This window comes from Rousettus aegyptiacus, unplaced genomic scaffold (assembly GCF_014176215.1).
Source record: "Rousettus aegyptiacus isolate mRouAeg1 unplaced genomic scaffold, mRouAeg1.p scaffold_m13_p_3, whole genome shotgun sequence".
NCBI lineage: Eukaryota > Metazoa > Chordata > Mammalia > Chiroptera > Pteropodidae > Rousettus > Rousettus aegyptiacus.
The window spans coordinates 128,074,343-128,094,430 of record NW_023416306.1 but is presented as its reverse complement, the minus strand read 5'-3'; the positions used below and the strand labels follow the sequence as shown (position 1 = coordinate 128,094,430).

Here is a 20,088-nt window from a genome sequence, read left to right as displayed (position 1 = left end):
AAAGGTGGCTGTGTTTCTCACCCATTAACAAAAAAGAACTCTGAAATGCTCCAGACATTTATTTACGGTGGTCTTCCAGCCAGTGCAGTGCTTACTGTATAACTGATGGGATCCAGTAAATCTGCAAGGAATGTGTGGCCTCTGTCAGGTCCAGATGGAGTCACAAATGGACTGAAATCACCAGGACCCCTAGAAACCAAGGAATGGCTACTGATGTTGCTTTAATTCACTCTCTCCACATCTCAGAGTGATGCTAACATTTTTAGGAGAACCCCTGCAAAAACAGATTGGTTTTTGTTCCCATCTATTAATAACAGCTATTTTGAAATGCTATTTAAATCTTCTATTGTTATTTGAACTTTTCAGATTATATCGCCCCAAGTGAGCTGCCTTGGGTTAGCAGGGACCACATACCATATGTATCTGTAACCCCTGTGAAGATCAGCAGCACGGCATCTCTTTACAGACGCTCCTAAATATTTGTTCATCTGCTTGTTTTTCTAATTTGGTAAGGCTCGTCATTTTCATCACTGAGTTGCTCTGCCCAAATGACATATCGATTGTTGATCCAACGTCCCCTCCAACTGTGAGCTTGGCAGACTGCTTCAGGTTGCCCTGCAGTATGCATGGGCACTCATACATGCACGCACCCACTCCGAAAGAGAAGTGTCTTAATATTACTCTTAGGGTGTTTTATTATGATCAACAGCTATATTTGGCAACTTTTCTTTCTAGCATTAGAGAATACACTTTACCAAATGTTAAAAAGGGAACTTGCCAAATGCAACAGCTAGAACAGGAAAAAGATATTATTAAAAGCTGGTGTAAATGCCATATCTACCAAAGTACCAACATCCCCCGGACACCAAGGATCATACAGCAGAGGGGAAGCATGACTTTGCACACTCATGCAGAGCGACTGCTGGTTGTGACTTGTGGGTTCTACCCTATATGAATTTCTAACTGAAAAGCTAAGGATTTGGGCATGAAAGAAAGACCCAGCCTCCAGCCTCTGCCCTTGTTCTCACACACAGTGGAAGGGGGCTGGACTTCGCAGCTAAACATGGGGGTCTATGAAGGGCTCTTTTATTTGGAGTAACGACTTGAGTTCAGTGCATTAGTTTTATAATTATTTGAGAGAGCAGGGGAGTCTCCTGAGCCCTCCCAGAGATAATTAAAAATGGAGAAAGAAGAAATCTGAAATAAACAAAAACATGCTGAAGGCACTGGGGGTTTCTGAATAACATCTTCCTGGTTAAACAATTTTAAGAATTCCATAATGCAAAAGCAGCCCCCACGCATTCTCTCCCACATAAACACGCTTTTTATTTAAGCCCCACTCAGCTAAGCAGCAGAATCTCTTGCCTTCAATTCTGTAGCTACCACATCCGGAGAAGATGTTATCTACACAAAAGCACTCTTAAGAGAGAAAAAGCTGACCAAGTACAGGTACATCTTGAGGAGGAATACTTTTGTTCTAACAACCTTGACAACTCACCACTCTCAAATCTGATTTCCGACCTTAAAACACCAATTTTGCCTTAACAGAAACTGAAAATTTCAGGCCTTTTGATGTTGGTCATCCAGCACATTCCAAGTAACTTTCCTGGTGTACCAGAAAGGTAATCAAATACACCATCTTTTTGTCACCGACAATTACATTTTTAAAATACCAAGAACCACTGAGCCATGGGGGGGGAGGGGGATCAACAAAAGAGTAATAAAAGCAATCGTTTCATCTTCTTTCACTTGCTTTTATGTTAGAAACTCAAGACACATAAAACCACTTTTGATAAGTCAAAGAATAAAATAATCAATATGAGGAGAGGGAGGAAAACAGAAGCGTTATTCAGAGAAAGAAACAGGCAGGAAGAGTGAAGTAAGGAAGAGGAGAAAGCATGACGGAGTGTGGGGGGAGAAAGAACGTGCCAAAGAGCAGAGGAGAGAGTCGGCTAGACAATGAAGAGGAGAGAGACAGGTGGCTGCAGGGCTCGGAAGGGAGGATGTGAGCCTGGGAAACCGCTCCTCACACATTCGGCTGCTCATTTGGGATGTGAAGAAATAGATGGGCCATTTTTATATGCTATGTCGGGTTTCTCTACTCTTTTTTTAAAAATCGAATATGTCCTCTCTTTGTTTTGACACAATTACACAAAGCTAAGATGCCACCAGGGGGAAATCATTTATTCCACTTACAATATGGAATTACCTTTCTAAATTACCCATCATTTTGCTAAAAAGCCCTATTTTGAACCACCATCCATGTGACTTGTGGAGAAAGGCATGGGCCTCACACCCACCATCACGTACCAGATGCCAGCAGACAACTCATCCTGTGCATTCGCTCAGTGATTTTAATCAAGTAATTTAGTCCAGCCAACAAATATTCATTGAGCCTCTACAGTACTGAACAACATACTGCCCCCACACCCAGGAGCTTCAATTCCGTAGGAATATAAAACAGACAAGCTGCTACACAAGAGTGGGGAGGCTGGTATATGCCACATGAGTGGTAGAGACCAGGCGTTGCCTCTAGGCAGAAGGCAGGATCAGTCTGAACTGGTCCATCGGCAAAAGCATTTGAGTAGCAGGTGTTTGAGCTGAATACTTAGAGGGTTAATTAAGTGCAGGCAGCATGAGAAAGGGTGGAGGAAGGACAAAACAGAGGAAGTACTAACTAAATGACCAGGTAAGAGTTTATGTTGGTAAAGAGTGGAAGATAAGGCTGGGACAGTCCCTGGGACCATACTCAAAGGTGTTACTCCACAGTTGTCTGAAACAGGAAAGGAACAGTAGGACCAGAAAGGAAGGGACATTTAAGGGAGCTTGTGCAGGGGGCACACCATCTCAACACTCAATGACCAATTGGATGTGGGAATGGGAATAAGAGAAGAAAAGTCAAAAAAAAAAACAAACCCACGTGATCAAGAACAGGTTACAGAGAGAATGAGAGCACAAAAATCACTTTGGATGCACTAAAAAAAATACAGTATCCCCTCTGTAGGATGCCTCACTAACAAGGGATAACCTGGATCTATCATGAGAAAACACCAGACAAACTCAAGTTAAAAGGTATTCTACAAAATAACCCTCCTGTACCCTTTCAAAATGTTAAGGTTGTGACAGTCAAAGAACAACCGAGGAACTGACTAGACTACAGGAAATGAAAGAGGCATGTGGCAGCTAACGAGATCCTGGATTGAATCTTGGACCAGGAAGAGACTTTTTAAAGAAAGTCCCCCTCACCGTTTTTGCTATAAAGGACATTATTAGGGCTACTGGTGACACTTGAGTAAGGTCTATAGATTAGATAATTGTACAGAATCAATGTTAATTTATTGATTTTGGATGCTTGATATGCAAAGTCTTTTTTTTTTTTTTGGAACTATACACTGAAATATTTGCAGGGGGAGATAAAGGAGAATCATGTCTACAATGAACTCTGAAATGGTTCAAGAAAATTACAAGAACATATGTAGGTATGTGTGGATATGTCTGTGTTTGTGTGTGCATGTGTGTGTGTGCATGTGTGTATGTTTGGAGACAGAGAATGTGATAGAGTGAGAAGGATAAAGCAAATGTGGTAAAGAGTTAATATCTGTAAAATCTGGGCGAAAGGTATATAGGAATTATTTAAATTACTCTTGCAACTTTTCTGTAAATCTGAATTACTTCAAAATAAAAAGCTAAAAAAGGAAAAATGATTAAGAAAGTTAGGATGAAGTGCTGTTTAGAGACAAAATAATCAGGCTTCTGGGTATCGAATTCTGAATGGAATTTGGGAGAGAGTAGAACGAGAAATGTAGATTTGAAGGCATGTGGGAGGCCTGGGTAAATCTGGTTAAAAGCAGAGCTGTAAGGTCATATTGCCAGAATTCATTTCTCAGGTCTGCTCCTTAACCAGTTACTTACTTAATTAAGTTGCCCTCATTTCTCTCTGCTTAAATTTCTCTACCTACATAACGGGAGTGATAAGCATATCTGCTTGATAGAGTTGGAGTGAGGATTAAAGGACATGATCCAAGTGAAGCACGGATGGTGCCCGGAAAGGCACCAGGGTAACCCGCCCATGACAACTACTGTTGGCTAGGGTGTGAGGTTGACACTAGGAGAGGAAGAGGGCAGAGGCCAGGAAAAGAAGTGGAAAAGGCCCCCAGGACCCTACAGAATCCCATGTTCACAAGTTAGGAGGATGGAGACAAATGCACTTGGATAACCAATGACAAGAGACAAGAAAGAAAAGAGAGAGGCTCGGGAGGAGGGTGACTGCTGGTAGCAGACACAGGGCGGAAATCAAGGTGGGGGAAAGTCAGAGTAAAGGCCTCGACTCTGCAATCGGAACCACTCCACTAGAGCCCCACAAAGAAGCAGTTTCAACAGAAAAGTAAGGGCGAGGCCAAAAGGAGTGAGTGGGCAGACACAGGAGGGAAAGCCAAGGACAGTTCAATACAGTAGCATGGAGTAGAACTGCGCTGCCCCATACAGTAGCCCTCAGCCCCATGTGACTATTTAAATTGAATTTGAGTTAATTTAAAATTAACAAAAATTATAAATTTAGTTCCTTGGTCTCACTGGCCACATTTCACGTGCTCGGTAGTCACATGTGGCTAGTGACTCCCACATGGGACAGCATAGATATAAAATATTTCCATCATCACAGAAAGTTCTACTGGGCAGAGCTGAGCCTCCAACACAATTTCTTTATTATGAGAACAATGACTTGAATATATGGTGGGAGGAGGGCTAGGGTAGGGTAAGGTGGGACTAAAGAAACTGGAGAAAGGGAACAACAAACAGAGCAACTTCCCAAAAGAGGCAAGAAGGAAGGGAAGAAGCCCAGAGCCTGGAGAGTGTGAAGTGTATGTGGGTTAATCTTGGGGAGGGGACTTAGCGACATTTTCCTCCTAGGAGGAAGAGGAAATAAAGGACAAAGATGGATAGAGAAAAATGCTTGGGGTGGTGAGGAGGGTACCATGGGAGCTTACACTGAAGTCAAGGGAAGTAAACTAGGATGTGAACATCCTTAATCTTATCAATAAAAATAGGCTATCTCCTGAAAGGAAACTGACCGGAAGTTTACAGAATGGAAAAGTCTGGTATAACCTTTAAAAGAGTGTAGTCAGAAGTTAATAAAAGTAGGATTTTTTTTTTTCATAGAAAAGCAAGACCTAGGTTAAATTAGAGCTGGCACAAATTTTTAATGGAACAAGTTGGAAGGTCTTAGTGACTCTCCTAGATAACTTCTTAGGCTAGGAGAAGATAAAGCAGATAATAAGGGTGATTTGGGATTGAGGACTAGAATAGAAGTCCAATATGTTAAGACAAAAGATTCTGGGATTCCAGACAGAATTGTAATGGCTGGCAACATATAGACTCCAAGTGGAGAAATGGAGCTGTAAAGGGATTGAACAGCAAGCAATTAAAGAACCAGAGTCCTCGGTGATGGTTAAAACATAGTGCAGTAGGTGGAAAAATATCAGCTAAGCAGACTGAAATCCAAGTTGAAGTCCAAATCCTAAAGGTGGAAAATATTCCAAGACTAAACAAGTCCCAGAAATGAGTGGTTGAAGTGAAAACTAAGGTCATTGGCGTTGACATTGAAAACCTTGAAAAAATTCAAGGTCGGTGAGTTAATAGAGCCTCAACATAAACCCCAAAGTCACTGGCAAGGTAGAAAAGGAACCAAACTAGTTGCTCATGTTTGTTTGTTACTTTTTTGTAGCTTCAAGTGAAGTGATTCCCAAACCTGGCTGTACATCAGAATCACCCAGGGAGCTCTGTTTTCTCTCCCCATCCTTCTACCTTCTCCTTCTTGTTGGGTTTGTTTTTTAAAAAAGGATTTGCAGGTCTTTCCCATATTGATGACTCTAATTTGGTATATCTGGGAGAGTCTAAAAGAGTCACATTTTTCAAAATGCCCCAGGTGATTCTGAGGAGCCACCAGGTTTGGCAAGCACTGATTCAGAAGAAGAATGGTGTGAGGCATAAGCAGACGGTCTGACCTTCTGAAGAGAGACTTTGTTAGTGATGGGTACACAGTTTGGAGGTGGCACTGAGAAGCCTGGGGAAGCCCAATCTGCGCTCTGGTGAATGGCAGAAGATTGTTCTGAGGGAAGCTGCTCACTCAGGCTCAGGTGCTAGGGGAGGGACAGGAGACGGGCTCAGCCACAGAAAAAAAGGAAAATACAGGAGTATGGCTGCAAGATGTAAGAAACAAGAGATTGAAAGGCAGGTTGGAAACGCACAGGTCAGTGACCTACAGAAACAGGAGGTCGAATAGTTCATGAGGGTTCCTAGTGTCATGAGCTGTGATTCATTAAAGGGTTTCCAGGTTTAGTGGTGAATTCCTCGGCAGTAAGGATTCTTCTATCTGGGTGTTATCAGATTCCTAACATGTAAACCATTAATGATTATTAAACTCTCAGGTAAACAAGCTTGCAGAAGCTTATTCATTAACATCGAAATGTTGTCTTCTCAACCTCCATTTTCATACAGATGAAATCAAATTGGAATGAAGATCAAGAGTAGCCTTCCAGCAGAAAGCCTTAAGGGGCAACCTGGGAACTTGTGAGAGGGACGAGATTTCCTTCCTTCCTTCTCCTTGGAAGAGGGAAGTGTACAAGCTGAGAGTATAGAAAGGGGCCCGAGTAGCCTTTTAGCACCAGCCAACACCAAAAATAGAAGAGGTCACAGCCTGCTGGGTCTCAGGAGCACCTTCCTCACACCCATACACTCTATGCCAGGGCTCTGAAGGCCAACACATGTGCAAATCCTAGGGATGGTTCTCAGTAAAAAATATATTTACTTTCAAAAACCCAACTCTTATTTAAAAACAAGCTGCAAATGTTTGCCCATGCTTCCGAGAGAGCTGCACTTCTGGGGATTCAAATAATTCTAGCATTATTTCTGGTTACTCCTATGAAATAATTTCTAACATACAGATTTTAAGATGAGGGTGTGATCGCAGCCAGGTGCTTGTGCCACACACACACACACACACACACACACACAGCCTCGTGCACATGGAAGAAATGACTCACTTAATTTGCTGCTGCCTGCCACTATTGGGCTTTGATTTTACCTGTTCAAATACAAAGTTTCCTATTAGATTAACTACAAGAAAGAACTCAAGAGTATTAACCCTGATTTTGTCATGACTTTAGAGCACACTAGAGGTTTTAACCTGGGAATCTTGAGAAGCCACTCTCTGGACCACCCACTGCTTTCTCTCCACATTCTTCTATAAAACAATAACATTTCTTGCCACTTGAGAGTCAATTAACAGAAACCCTCGTAGAATAAACATGGTTAAGGCTTCTATATCCTTTACCGGCAGAACTAGTACTTTGGAGCCCTTTCTCAGCTCACGGTACAATGGCACAACAGCCCTGTGGAACTGCAAAGAACCCAAGCCCCTCTTGATAAAGACTGGGGGGGAAGGGGGCAGAGAGGTTGACCTATCCAAGGTCACTCAGCTCTGAGCAGTGGGACGGCTGACTTAACCACTTCTCCCTGGCAATCCGTGCACCATCCCAGCTCCCACAAACAGTCCCTCCGGGCTTCTGTTGGTTTGCTAGGATGCAACCTCTCCTCAGCCCCCGCAAAAATGCAATGCCAGTTGCGCTTTGCGCTCAACTTCATCCCTTCGCGGCAGCATGCAGCTAACCCTCTCTCCAGCAGCATGTCACAAGGGCCACGGGCAGCTCTCTCTGTCCCCCAAGCCTGTCTCGCCGGCGGCTGCCCCAAGGTCAACGGCAGTCCCAGGCGGTCTCTGTCGACGGGGACCGCAGGGTGCCTGATCGGGGGCCCCGGGCGCGGCACTCACCTTGGCGGGGGGCGGGCGCGCCGCGGCTCCCCAGGTCCTCGCGGGCGCGGCTGGGTGCGGTGGCCGCTGGCGCGGGCTGTGCGGGGCGCCCGGCTACGGGCCCGCGCCGCGGGGAGCGCCGTCCAATCAGCGCGCGCCTGCCGCCTGGCCCGGCGCGCGGCCCGGCCGGGTTCGCAGCTCCCGGGGGGCGCGAGCCGCCGCGCGCCGCCCAAGCCGCTTCCGGGCGCGTTGCCTGGACGCGGTTGCCGTGGCAGCCGGAGCTGGAGGCTTTTCCCGCGCGCCCGCGCCCAGCCCCGCGGCGCCGCCCCTCCTCCCGCCGCGTTCCCACACCCAAAATAGCCTCTCCTCGTCGCTGCTGTTTCCCACTGAGCTCTCATCCCAGCGGCTCGGAGTTGACGGGCGGGGATTTCTCTTGGAAAATAAATCCTGTCGTATTGCTGGTTGACTTGAAAGGAGAGGTGTTGAAATGGTCCCTGATTAAGATAATAGCCATGGTAGTTGCACTGTAATTCTCTTCCGAGCTCTCACATACATCCCTGATTTACGAAACCTCCCTCCGACAAAAAGTGTTATTTATCTCCCCCGACCCTTCCAAACTGGGAGAAGTTATTTTATTAGGTCATTGTCTGGGAAACAACTCGGCGTCGACGCCCCACCTGTGCAGGTGAACTAACCCTCGCTGCTGCCAACTGTCATTTAATGAAATACCTTGAAAACCGCCGCTGGGACCAAGGATCGTGCCTCCCCTCAACAGATACGACGCAAGAAAGAACTGCTACCACCCCTCCTCCTCACATTCCTTCCTTCTCTCTTCCACCTCGTCCCCCTCCCAGGGAGTCCTAACTATTTCCACCTTCCTCTCTATTTGGATTGTAAGCGAGATGCACAAGCCGATCTACTCGATTTTGCTTCCTCTCGGTGGGCAGAATTTATTTTAAGCCGAGTTGGGGACCCCCACCCTTTGCCTGCCTCGCCGCCTCCGGTTCATACCTCTTTTGTGTAGCTGATATTTACCCGGAACAAGTGTTTCTGTCTGTCTGAACCCCTTCACTCTGGGGAAGGAGTGTGACATGGTAGAAAGACCCTAGGTTGCCGAGGTAGGCTGTTTTGGAATCCTCTCTCCAGCAGTCCTTTTTGTATGGTCTCGAATAATCTATGGCTGCATCCACACCTATAAAACGGGAAAATACTTCCCCCTACAAAGGTGAACTAACATTCATCTGTAACATTCATTCAGTCAACAGTATTTATTGAATGCCTGTCAAATGCTAGAAACTGTGTCTAGCACTAAGCTAAGACACAATGGTAAAGAGAGACATGCTCTCTGCTCTCATAGAGCCTACATCCTGAGACACATTAATCAAATGATCACAAACACATGTGAAACTGCCATTGTGCTACAGAGAGTGCATGACCTTGAGACCTGTGACGTGGAGATGGGACCGAACAGCATCCCCTTAGCTCAGTAATTATTCTTTCCGCTTCTCCCTTAGCTTCCCACTTCCTGGCATATGGTATGAACTGTGAATATATATCGAATCGAATCTTATGTCATGGTGATAACAATATCACTCAGTTTCCCAGTGACTTTTTGCCACTGAAAATATATTTGAAACATGTAATTTGCCACTATGTCTGGAAGGGTGTGCAGGTGCTATCAGAAAGTGCCTATTCAAACCCACCATCAAGAGTCCTGAGAAAGGTTCAAATATTTCTTGCCTGTCCCCATCAGGTTGCTTTCCAGTGTGTAGGACATGCATGGACACTTGAAAGTCCCATCTGTCTCATTTCTTCTCTCTACCTACTATTCCTCTCTCTCCCTAGGTCCCATCTCCATCCTGCCACTCACCCTCGAGTCAGAAACTCAGGGCAGCCATTCCTGGCTTCCTAGGAGGATGACAGTGGATCCTTATATTCCTCAGAGTAGAGCACCTATAAAACAGGAAACTCCTACCTGCTGCTTCTGCTGACTTTACTTGCCACTAGACTCCACTACTCTCAAGGGTACAGAAGGAGAAGAGTTGGGAGGTAAGGGGCCCTTGTCACATATGTACACTCTTCTATTTAGGCTGACTTTAGTTTCCTTCTTTAAAACCATACCTACTAACTTAAAAAACCAAATTAAAAACAATTTGTCAACAAAAGACAAAATAATTGTAGCTCTTCCAAACTCTGAATTCCTTAGTAGTAATCCTGAGGTTTCACAGTAGCTTTGAATTAGACCCATGACTGCCTACTTCTGACCTTTTCATTTTCTTCCCAGGTGATTTGTTTTCAATATGAAGGGATGAAAGTTAGTGCATGATGATTTACGCCTACCCTAGTTTTTTTTTTCCCCAACTCATACACTTATTTCTGTAGAATAAATTTCAAAGAACTGTTTTTCCAGAGTCGTTTGATTGTGACTCATTACAAGAAATTGATTTTTTTTGCATTACTTTAATTAAAACGCTATGATTTATCACAATTTATTTTACAGTGGCGAAGGTTACTGAAAATAGTTCATCAAAGAGAGCAATTTTATACACTTAATAGCTGTCATACTATCCACCAACCAATCATTAAATAACCAGTGCAGTATACACATTATGGAGAATTTTTTAAGTGATTTATTGCACAGTTGAGTTCTGTTCCTACCTGTGTCTCTGCACCACCACTAATTGTGAAGATATGATATAAAAGGCATCTATGAGGCCAGCAAGCAGGCTCGTCTAGGTAAAAGTCAAGGGCTTATATAAGTCAAAAGTGGCATTTATAAAAATGCTGGAAAGCAGTTAAGCCAAGAAGGCGGTGAGCCTTGCAGGATGGATAGAGTTAGCACCTTACCTTGTAGTCAGCAATTCTCAACCAAGCTTATAACTCAATGGAATGTCAAGATCCATTGTGAGGTCTGTCACAAGGTGTCACAGTGTTCCTCACTAGTAATAGGGCTTGATTGCAAGGAATAGTCATATGTAGGGACCAGAAAGGGGAAGAGGGTTCCCACAAAGGGAACAATGAGGAAGAACCAGAGACATAAGGATAGGCACAATGTCAGGGAAGCACCAGGTGGAAAAGCTCAAGGTGACAGACAAGTCCTACAGAACTCAGGAAAATTCAGTGAAGGCCACTCATGATCTTCGTGAAGGTTTTTTAGTTATCAGATTTCTGTGGGTTAACAAAAGACTAGCTGTTGGAGAAATGCAAGAGCAAGTGTGAGTCATTCTTTAGAGAAGTTTGGGAGTGTAGGGAAGTTGAGAAGTAAGATCAGTAGAGAGGTTTCTAGTGCTGAGTGGACATTTCCAAGATAGGAGAAAATAGTCTCCGCATCTACATGTCCTGTTGTAGCTGTGAAGAAACGGAGAGCACAATATATCATTTTGCACTAACTCAATCTAAATCCTGCCATTAATTTCGTCATCACCCTATCCATGCTCTTTCTTCAATGTTTCATCAAATAAGAGAAATCTTACATTAAGCAAATATGGGGTTCAGACCTTGTAACATTATTCTCTTAATAACCAAAGAAAAACTTGAATTAACACAACTTACGTTATTATTTATCGCTTTTCTTTGTTGAGTCTTTTGTTGAATATAGTAACATCTTAGAATTAAGGAAATCCCTTTTTTTCCTCTTCTATAGGTAAAAATAATTGATTTTTCATGTCTTGAGTAAACCGTACTTGATTTATTAATTTCCCTTTATGAGTTGGCTAATTCTCTCAAATATAATGTTTTATTTATGAATTATTTATTTATGAATATTATGTTTTATTTATGAATTTTTGGTATCTACCTACTCACAAGGATTAAAAAAAGTAACTGTCATTAAGGCACAACCAGCAAGGAAAGCATAAAATATTAAAAGATTCTTCCTAGTAGTGTTAATTTAGAAAGTGTTATCTACGTCTTAACTTAGATAATTGCTGGTATACATAACAGACTGGGTTGTGTTGAAACAGCACACAACTGAGCCTTAGCATAATACTACCCATAGAGAGTGAAATCTTGAGTAAAGAAGGATTTGTCCAAAGAGTTTATGGGCAAAAATTCTGGAATAACCCTATGATAAAACAAATTCAGCTAAAACCCAGTTTAATGCAAGGGGAGCATTATAGAAAATTTCATTGCACATTGATTTTGGAAAATATTTCTTTACAACAGTTTTCAGAAAATAAGAAAAATATAGTCTTTAAGCTATTCTGAAGTTTTATGTCACAGTGGCTCAGTTCAATATAGTTCAATGAACATTTATGTTTATTTACCTGCATTAGCCAGCTATGACACCATGGTTTAGACAATGAAGCCCCACATAATCTTGTTTCAGCTTCTCTGCCCAGTAGTACATAATTGGACAGTGACCCTCACAGGTAGGAGAATTAAAAGACAACCTTCACTTCTATTCAACAACAAAAAACCAATGACAATACCCACTGCATGATAATATGTACAACATACATGTTACAGGACACAGTGTCATGCCAACCCACACTGAAGCTAAGAGAAGGAAAACTCAGGACTATCGATCCTATCCTTTTTAAAAATTTAACATTTTGCTTATTGTAGATTTTTTTTGCACTTTGATTTTTAAAAGTCTGTGTTAAAATGTTATTTATCTTCATTACTGAGTTTTGGGGGCACCCTTTAAATTTTACACTTGAAGCAAGTGCCTAACTCACTTCACCTTGACCCTGGCCCTGTTGGTATAATAGACAATGTTTGTGCCAGGCTCTGTGCTAAATGCTTTACCTATAAATTTTATTTCTTTCTTGCAACAATCCATAACTAAAAAAACTGAGGCTTAAAGGCATTCATTATGTGGCTTGTCCAAGGTCTCAAAGCTGTTAAGTGCTAGCACTGGAATTCGAACCTGGACACCTTTGATGCCACAGCCTGTACTAGATTGCCTCTTGATGACCACGTGAGACTAGAGAGGAAAAGTTGTCACAAACTTCAGTATGTAAAGTGTGTGACATAGTGATACCTAAATAAATGTTGTTTCTTTTCCCCTTTCCTTCCCCCAAGGATAGCATATACCATAGAATATGAATAGTAACATATTAAAAAATTATTTTGAAACAGCAAATTAATTTTAACACTCTGATTTCCTACCCTTTATCTCATGTCTACACAAGCAAAAGAGTAAAGATTTAGTGTAATTTTCCAAATGAATCTGAAAAGAGAATCTTTACTTTGAAATATGCAGAGCCAAAAATGTGGAATTTGAGCATCTTTGTAAATAATGAAATAGAAGCAAATTATAAATGATTGTGTGCTTGCCAGCATAAGTTATAGTGATATATATTTTTTAATCCTAATTAATAGACAATACATATACTGCACTTAAAAATTAATATTATACTATTGCTCTTAAAAGAGAAATGTCAGGTATTTCTCTTTGTTTCCCCTCCAACATTTGGATACTCTTTAATCATTTCTGTGTACATATAACAGATTTCCCAAGGCAATGTGAATGAGCTGCAGAATTTTCTATCAGGAGTTAGAGTCCTATATAGTCATGTAGTAGGTTATCATCATTACACACTCAGGAAATAACTTTCTCTTCCCCTAATGATCAGATCTCATATGTTTGACACATTCTTTTTTTCCCTTTAGGAGGATCCATGCTGCCAAGTTGCTGGAAAGTTTTGGCATGTGGTTAGGCAAGTTACTTAACCTCTCTTTGACTCAGTTTTATCTGTAAAATGAGGGTGATAGTGCCTATCTCATTGGGTTCTATGAAGATCGAAGGCACCAATTCATGTAAAAAAGCTTAGGGTAGCATTTTAATTACTACTTTAATATTATTTATTACCTAATATTATATAAACTTTATTAATTTTCCCCAAGACCCAAACGGAAGAGTGGAGGTCTAATTAATGTTGGCTCAACTATTTTACCTTACATATGGAGATTGAATTTGGTAATTATTCAAACTGACTCACTCCTCACACTATTACTGATGTTGCTTGTCTTGGAACAATTCTAAGTATTCTTCTGGTGTCAGCCACACCCCAAAACCACCTCTGTCACTTGCATGTAGTTATCAGTGTCCTAGTTAAAAGTATGTACAGCTCCTAATATCTCGAATCGTTTTTTGGCCACACCTAACACAAATGCCAAGGTCTTTCTTCTCTAAGAACAATGGGGGAGATTGTCACAGTATGGCTTCTTCTGCCTTATTGATTTGAATCCTTCCTGCCCCACCTATATGATTCAACCAAATTAGATATTTGCCCAAGCCCTTAAAATGGGAAAGAGGCCTCTGTACTTGGTACTATGGGAAAGGTGGAAATGGCATCACCGGTCCGTCCTCCTTCCTCCCACTGCCAGCTGAAGTCATTCTTCTCACATAGACATCTCTGAGGATGAACGTAGCTAGCTAGCAACGACTGTGGAATCAACGGCCACCACTACTGCCACACCAGAGAGACAATTACCTAGCCCCTGCTTCCAGTTGTTTGGTTTATTATCATGAACTATAAAATAAGATTTTGAAGCATCACCAGAACAAGATTTCTACCTCTCTAGTCCCACCACACCTGACCTGGGTTCTGCCCTCTAAGATTCTTTCCTTCGCCTGCCTAGTCTGTTCTCACCATCAAGAGTGGACGTGACCCTGTTCCTGACAAGTATCTCTACCTAAGTCTCTTCCATCAGAAGTTAGGGCTTAGCTTTTCCTGGATTTTATCCCAATCCAGTCACAATTAGTGAATTAATTAATTAATTCACAATTAATTAGTGAATGACTAATTAATATTGGTTCAATTATTTTATTTTACACATAGAGACAGAATTAGGTAATTCCAGTGCTTAAACATCAGAACTTCATTTTTGAACAAGTCTCAATGACAAATACAAAACTGATTTTAAGTTAAAAACCCAAGTATATCCAGTATCTAAACTTTAATGTAATCAGTTGGACATTTCTTTTTCCATGGAAGAGTGCACCCTTTTTCCAAGGGGAGAAAATAATAATGATATTAGTAGGAAAATTTCCATGAGCGGTTATCAACTTTTTATTAAGTTTAAATAGAGAAAATTATAAATAAAGTTTCAAAAAAATCTTTAACATAGGCATTTCTTATGAGCAATAATAAAGGGCAGGATGGCTAATAAGATTGCTCATAGTGAACACCCTAAAGTTGAGAAATTTTACCAAAAAAATTTATAAGTGAAGAAATATGAGTATCTAGATTGAACAGAACCATCAAGTACCTGGCACAAGAATTGAAAAAAAACAAAAACAAAAAACAAAAACAAAAAACAAAAAACCATACCAAGGCAACTCATTTTGAAATTTCTAAAGATAAAGAGAAGATCCTAAAATCTGTAAGTGTATCACATACAAAGAAGTCAGGAGTCAGGATGACATCAGATTTCTCAATAGTATTACTAGAAGAAAGACCACTACCTTTCATACTCTGAGAGAAATTTATTTCCATTCTAGAACTTTGCACCCAATTAAATTATCCATCAAGTCTAAGGGCAAAATAAGTACATTTTCATATATGCTATTTTCCCACAAATGTACCCCATATACACACTTTCTCAGGAATCCACTGAGAAATGTAAATCATATGAGAGAGTAAACCAGAAAGAAATAGACTTGGGTCAAGGAAGTGGAAGACCCACTCCATGGTAATAGCAACGGGCATTCTTGGGAATATGATGCAAGGACTCCTAGGATTGATGTCCAGCAGGTCTATGGAAAGCAACCAGTATAAGCTAAAGCAAGAAGTCAAACACCACAGGGAGATTAGCCCAAGAAAATGAGAAAAAGAGAGAGAGGATCACATGACCCAATGTTTGACCACAGTGAAGGGAATTACAGTTCATTCAGAAAGTTTGTAGATGAATTAATGAGAAATGCAGAAAGAACTAAACCAATGGCCAAGAGCGGCAATTGTTGTCAATAGTTAAAAAAAAAAAAAGTATATGCTCATACTTGCCTCAGCCGTGAACAATAGACACAATGTAATACTTGGCTCAGCCCTGAACAACAGGCACAATGTAAACAATAGACACAATGTAAATATTTTTGGTTTAATAAAAAATTGTTATGTCGCTATATTGAGGAGTCTATGTGGCAGAAGGCAGACTGAAGAATCTAAGAAAGCAAAATTCTTATCTTCCACGGTAGGAAGTCAATAGATAATGCCTAACACTGAAAAATCAAGAAACATCAGTATAAGCATATTTGACTTTATAAACTAAGCACATGTATTCCTTTGAAGCAAAAAAACGTTAAGAGAAAAATCCAGTTTTGAGAAAAACTCATAGAGTATTTTTAAAGTGCCTATTAGTTTGAAAATCTTCAGGTTATTTATTTAAGAGTCTTATTACTGCCTTTCATCTTAGAACATGATTTCCGTGTTTCTATTTTGGGCTCATTCAAAATGTGTGGTCAGTAAACCACAATTTGAGAATGGCATTATGAAATGTTTTTAGAGGACTTAGGACACTAATTTAAAAATTAATTTTGTTCAAAAGAACATAAGCCCATTGACTGCATAGAGAATCATTCCAAATATGTTTTAACAACTTTCTCACACACAAAAAATTAATATATGGCTTTCTCTGTCAGCTTAGTCCATTAAAAATAGAATAGTCAAGGTAAAGTCTATTTTATTAATACAAAAATATTGTCCAGATATATAGAGTATTCATGTAAAGTGTGATGATGTGTGTGCTTGTAACAATCTTAATGTTTTAGAGAAAATGAAAAAGAAAAAACTTTCGTTATAGTTAGTTTTTTATAAGCGTTACTGTATAAGGAAAAACTACCCAGGTTTTCCTTTTGTCTGCATTTTTTTTTCCCATGAGTCTTTTTTTTTTTTTTTAGTACTAGCATAGAATACTTATTTCTGACATTTCTAGTCACCAAATATGTGGCGGTTTTCCCCTACACTAAGCAATTCTCCATGACACCAGCTGGGTTTCCTACAATTTAACTCAATTCTGACACCATCTACCTGGAGATAATGTCAGATTCCACAAGTTAAGGATGCATTCCCCACAAGACAGCCCCCACTCCACTACAGAGGCCAACCACAAGTCTCAGGTAGTCGCTTCTAACCAATCCACTATAAATTAGAGGTTCCTAGGATACCCTCCTTGGGTCAATTCATTTGTTAGAACAGCTCACAGAGCTCAGGAAAACAGTATACTTCTGTTTACTGGCTTATTAGAAAAGGATATGTTAAAGGATACAGACAAAATGCAGATGGAAGAGATGCATAGGTTTGTGGGAAGGGGCTCAGAGCTTCCATTCCCTCCCCTGGCACAGCACTCTCCCAGCGCCTTCACTTTTCACAAACCCAGGAGCATCTGGACCCCACACTTTTGGAATTTTTGTGGAGACTTCATCATATAGACATGATTAACTCCATTTCAAACCTTCTCCCTTCTGAATAGAAAGGGGGTTGAGGCTAAAAATTCCAAGCATCTAATCATGTCTTTCTGGCGACTAGACCTCCTCCTGGAGCCTATCCAGAGTCACCTCTTGAACAAAAGACACTCCTATAACCCAGAAAATTACAAGGACTTCAGGAGCCTTGTGATAGGAAGTGGAATCAAAGACCGAATATCTTAGAACCAAGATGCTCTTAGCACTTTGGTGTTTTGTTTGTTTGTTTGTTTGCTGTATGTTTGTTTTATGAGTTCTGTGCCAGGAACCGGGGACATTATCTCACAATTATCATCTCACAATTATGAATAACAAAAAGCTAAGTGACCTTTCTGCATAACATATATAACATGAATTTCCACATAATAGAAGAATTCCAAAATCCAGAATCAAAAGACTTCAGTTCAAATTTTGGCTTCATCTCATACTAACTGGATGATTTGGGGCAAATTATTTAAAATTTTTGAGCCTCCATTGACTCACCTGTTGAGCACCTAGACTGTGCCAGGCACTATTTCAGCCACAAGGGATACAGTTGTCACTGTGTAATCTATGCCCTCATAAACTAAGTGAGGAAGATAAGCAAGCAAGCAAAATCATTTTAGATAGTGAGAGGATCAGGTGTGGAGCCTGGTGGCTAGTTCAGAAAGGATGGCTAGCATGGACTTCTCTAAGAAAGTGACATTTGACTAACACCTGGATGATCTAAAGTCAGCTGTGAAAAGCTCTAGAAGAAGAGAATTCCAGGCAGAAGGGACAGCCAGTAAAAAAGGGGCTTGGCAAATTTAGGGACTAGAATGAAGGCTAGTGTGATAGAGCTTAGAAGGAGGGAGAAAGCAGGGTGCCAGATGAATTCAGAGAGCAGTGTATGTAGGAGCTTGAAAGCCACAGTAAAGGGTTTTGGTTTTATTTGAGATGAGAACCAAAGGATAGTTAAAGCAGATAAGTAATCTGATCTGATTTGCTCTGGTGGCTGTCAAAACCAGTTGTCAGAGAAACTGGTTTTAAGGCTATTGCTGGTAGTGAGATATGATGATGGCCTGGATTACAATAGTTGTGGGGGAGATCGAGATAGAAGTAAACTGATTTTGGATATAAGGTAAAAGCCTAGTTAAGCCAACTTGTTATAAATTAGTCAGGGATGGAAGAAAGAGAAACTGAGATTGTTCTTTTCATTTTAATCTGAGCAACTGGGTAAATTATGATGCCATTTATGAGATGGAGAACTCCGTGGAAGGAGCACGTTTACGGGCAGAAATCAAGAGCTGTGCTTAAACATGTTAAGTGTGAAATGCCTATTAAAATTCTAAGAAGAAATATCCAGGAGGCAGCTGAAACTATGAGTCTGAAGTTTGAGGGAGAATTTGACCAGAAGAGATCATTAATTTAGCATTAGCTAACAGCAGGAGTTACTTAAAGCCATGGGATTGGATGAGATCGTCTAGGAAAGACACATAGATGGGAAGTTGCATGGGTCCCAGAACCAAGCCCTGGGCAGAGAAGAAGGAACCAGACCAAATGCCTGGAGTGAGTTGGGAAAAAAGATTGATGAATGAAGAAGCAGTGAGCATAGACAGTGCAGTAAAGGGGAGCAGAAAAATGGGATGGTAATCAGAAAGGGTTGGTGTGGGACTGAGAGAGGGGTTTTTTGTTTGTTTTGTTTTTTAAAATAGAAGACATTGAGATCAGATTTCTTTTGTGATAGTAGTGATCCAGTAAAGGAAGAGACCTCAGTGATGCAAGAGAAAGGAGGTAATAGTTATACATCATGATATAAAAATCCTGAAACATACGTTTCTTAAATTATATGAAAAACTTCCAGCAAAGGCGCCTTAATTTTGAACAGTTCCATGTCAATTTCTGGTGTTTTGTTAGCTGCTTCTCCCTCCTTGTTTCATGTATTTAATCTTGAGTTTACATGCATGCAAGTTTTTGCTTGCTGAGAGTTTAACTTCTCCATAACTCATACTTGTCACAGATAATAAGTCTCTGTCCACACGAGGCATAACTTTGTTGTGATTAAGAGATCAAGTCCTGGATGTCAGACTGGCTTAAGCCTTGGCTCTGCCACTTGGGAGCTATGTAGACTTGAGCAAGTTAATTAAATTCTTTGAGCATCAGTGTTCTTTTCAATCAAAAGTAATAATAACACTTATTTCATCATGTTCTGAGGAAAATATATTAAACATTCCATGAATAATAGCTGATATCATTATCACATAAGCAAATAAAAAACAGTGAAAAACAATTCGTATATTTATGAGATTTACAATTGTACAAGGCTGTAAATTGCCTGATGAATTCAATAAACAATAGAAATTTCTTTGGAATCACCTGAATAATCTTTGCTCTCATACAGCTTTCAAAAGGTAGGCATTAAATGTTTTCTTGGAACTAGATAAAAGTGGTGGTTGCATGATAGTATAACTGTACAAAATGCCACTAAATCATACACTTTTAAATAGTTAATTTTATGTAAATTTTATGTCAGTTTTTAAAAGTATGCAGTAATACTCGCTATGTGCAAGGCATACTATGCGCCTCTACTTTATTTTGTTTGTGAAAATATGGCCACAATGAACTTTCTTCTCCTTTTCTGGTCAAGAACGTCAAAATTAAAGCAGAGATAGAGAGATGGTAGAAGGAAGGAAGGAAAGAAAGAAGGAAGGAAGGAAGGAAGGAAGGAAGGAAGGAAGGAAGGAAGGAAGGAAGGAAGGAAGGAAGGAAGGAAGGAAGGAAGACAGACAAGGATTGATGGTTTAGAAAATCTGTCCCCAAAGATAGAGTTTAAAGACCTCAATATTTTGTCCCGGGCAAGACCAAAGGTGCCAAGTATTGGCTAGCAATAAATACAAAGTATAGTCAAGCAGAAAAG

General features: G+C 40.6%; 1 protein-coding gene across 3 annotated transcripts in view; it reads right to left on the bottom strand.

Annotated features, from left to right (window-relative positions):
• The window catches only part of FAM81A (family with sequence similarity 81 member A), a 72,897-nt gene that overhangs the window by 48,612 nt on the left and 4,197 nt on the right, over nucleotides 1–20,088 (bottom strand). The window contains exon 1 of one of the 3 annotated variants that reach the window (XM_016126951.2): nucleotides 7,826–7,963. The exons of 1 other annotated variant lie outside the window; for it this stretch is intronic. The gene's annotated coding sequence lies outside the window, so the exon portion shown is untranslated. Of the gene's footprint in view, nucleotides 1–7,825; nucleotides 7,964–20,088 lie in introns of those variants that run through there. One more of the 3 variants, XM_016126952.2, reaches the window with a different exon arrangement.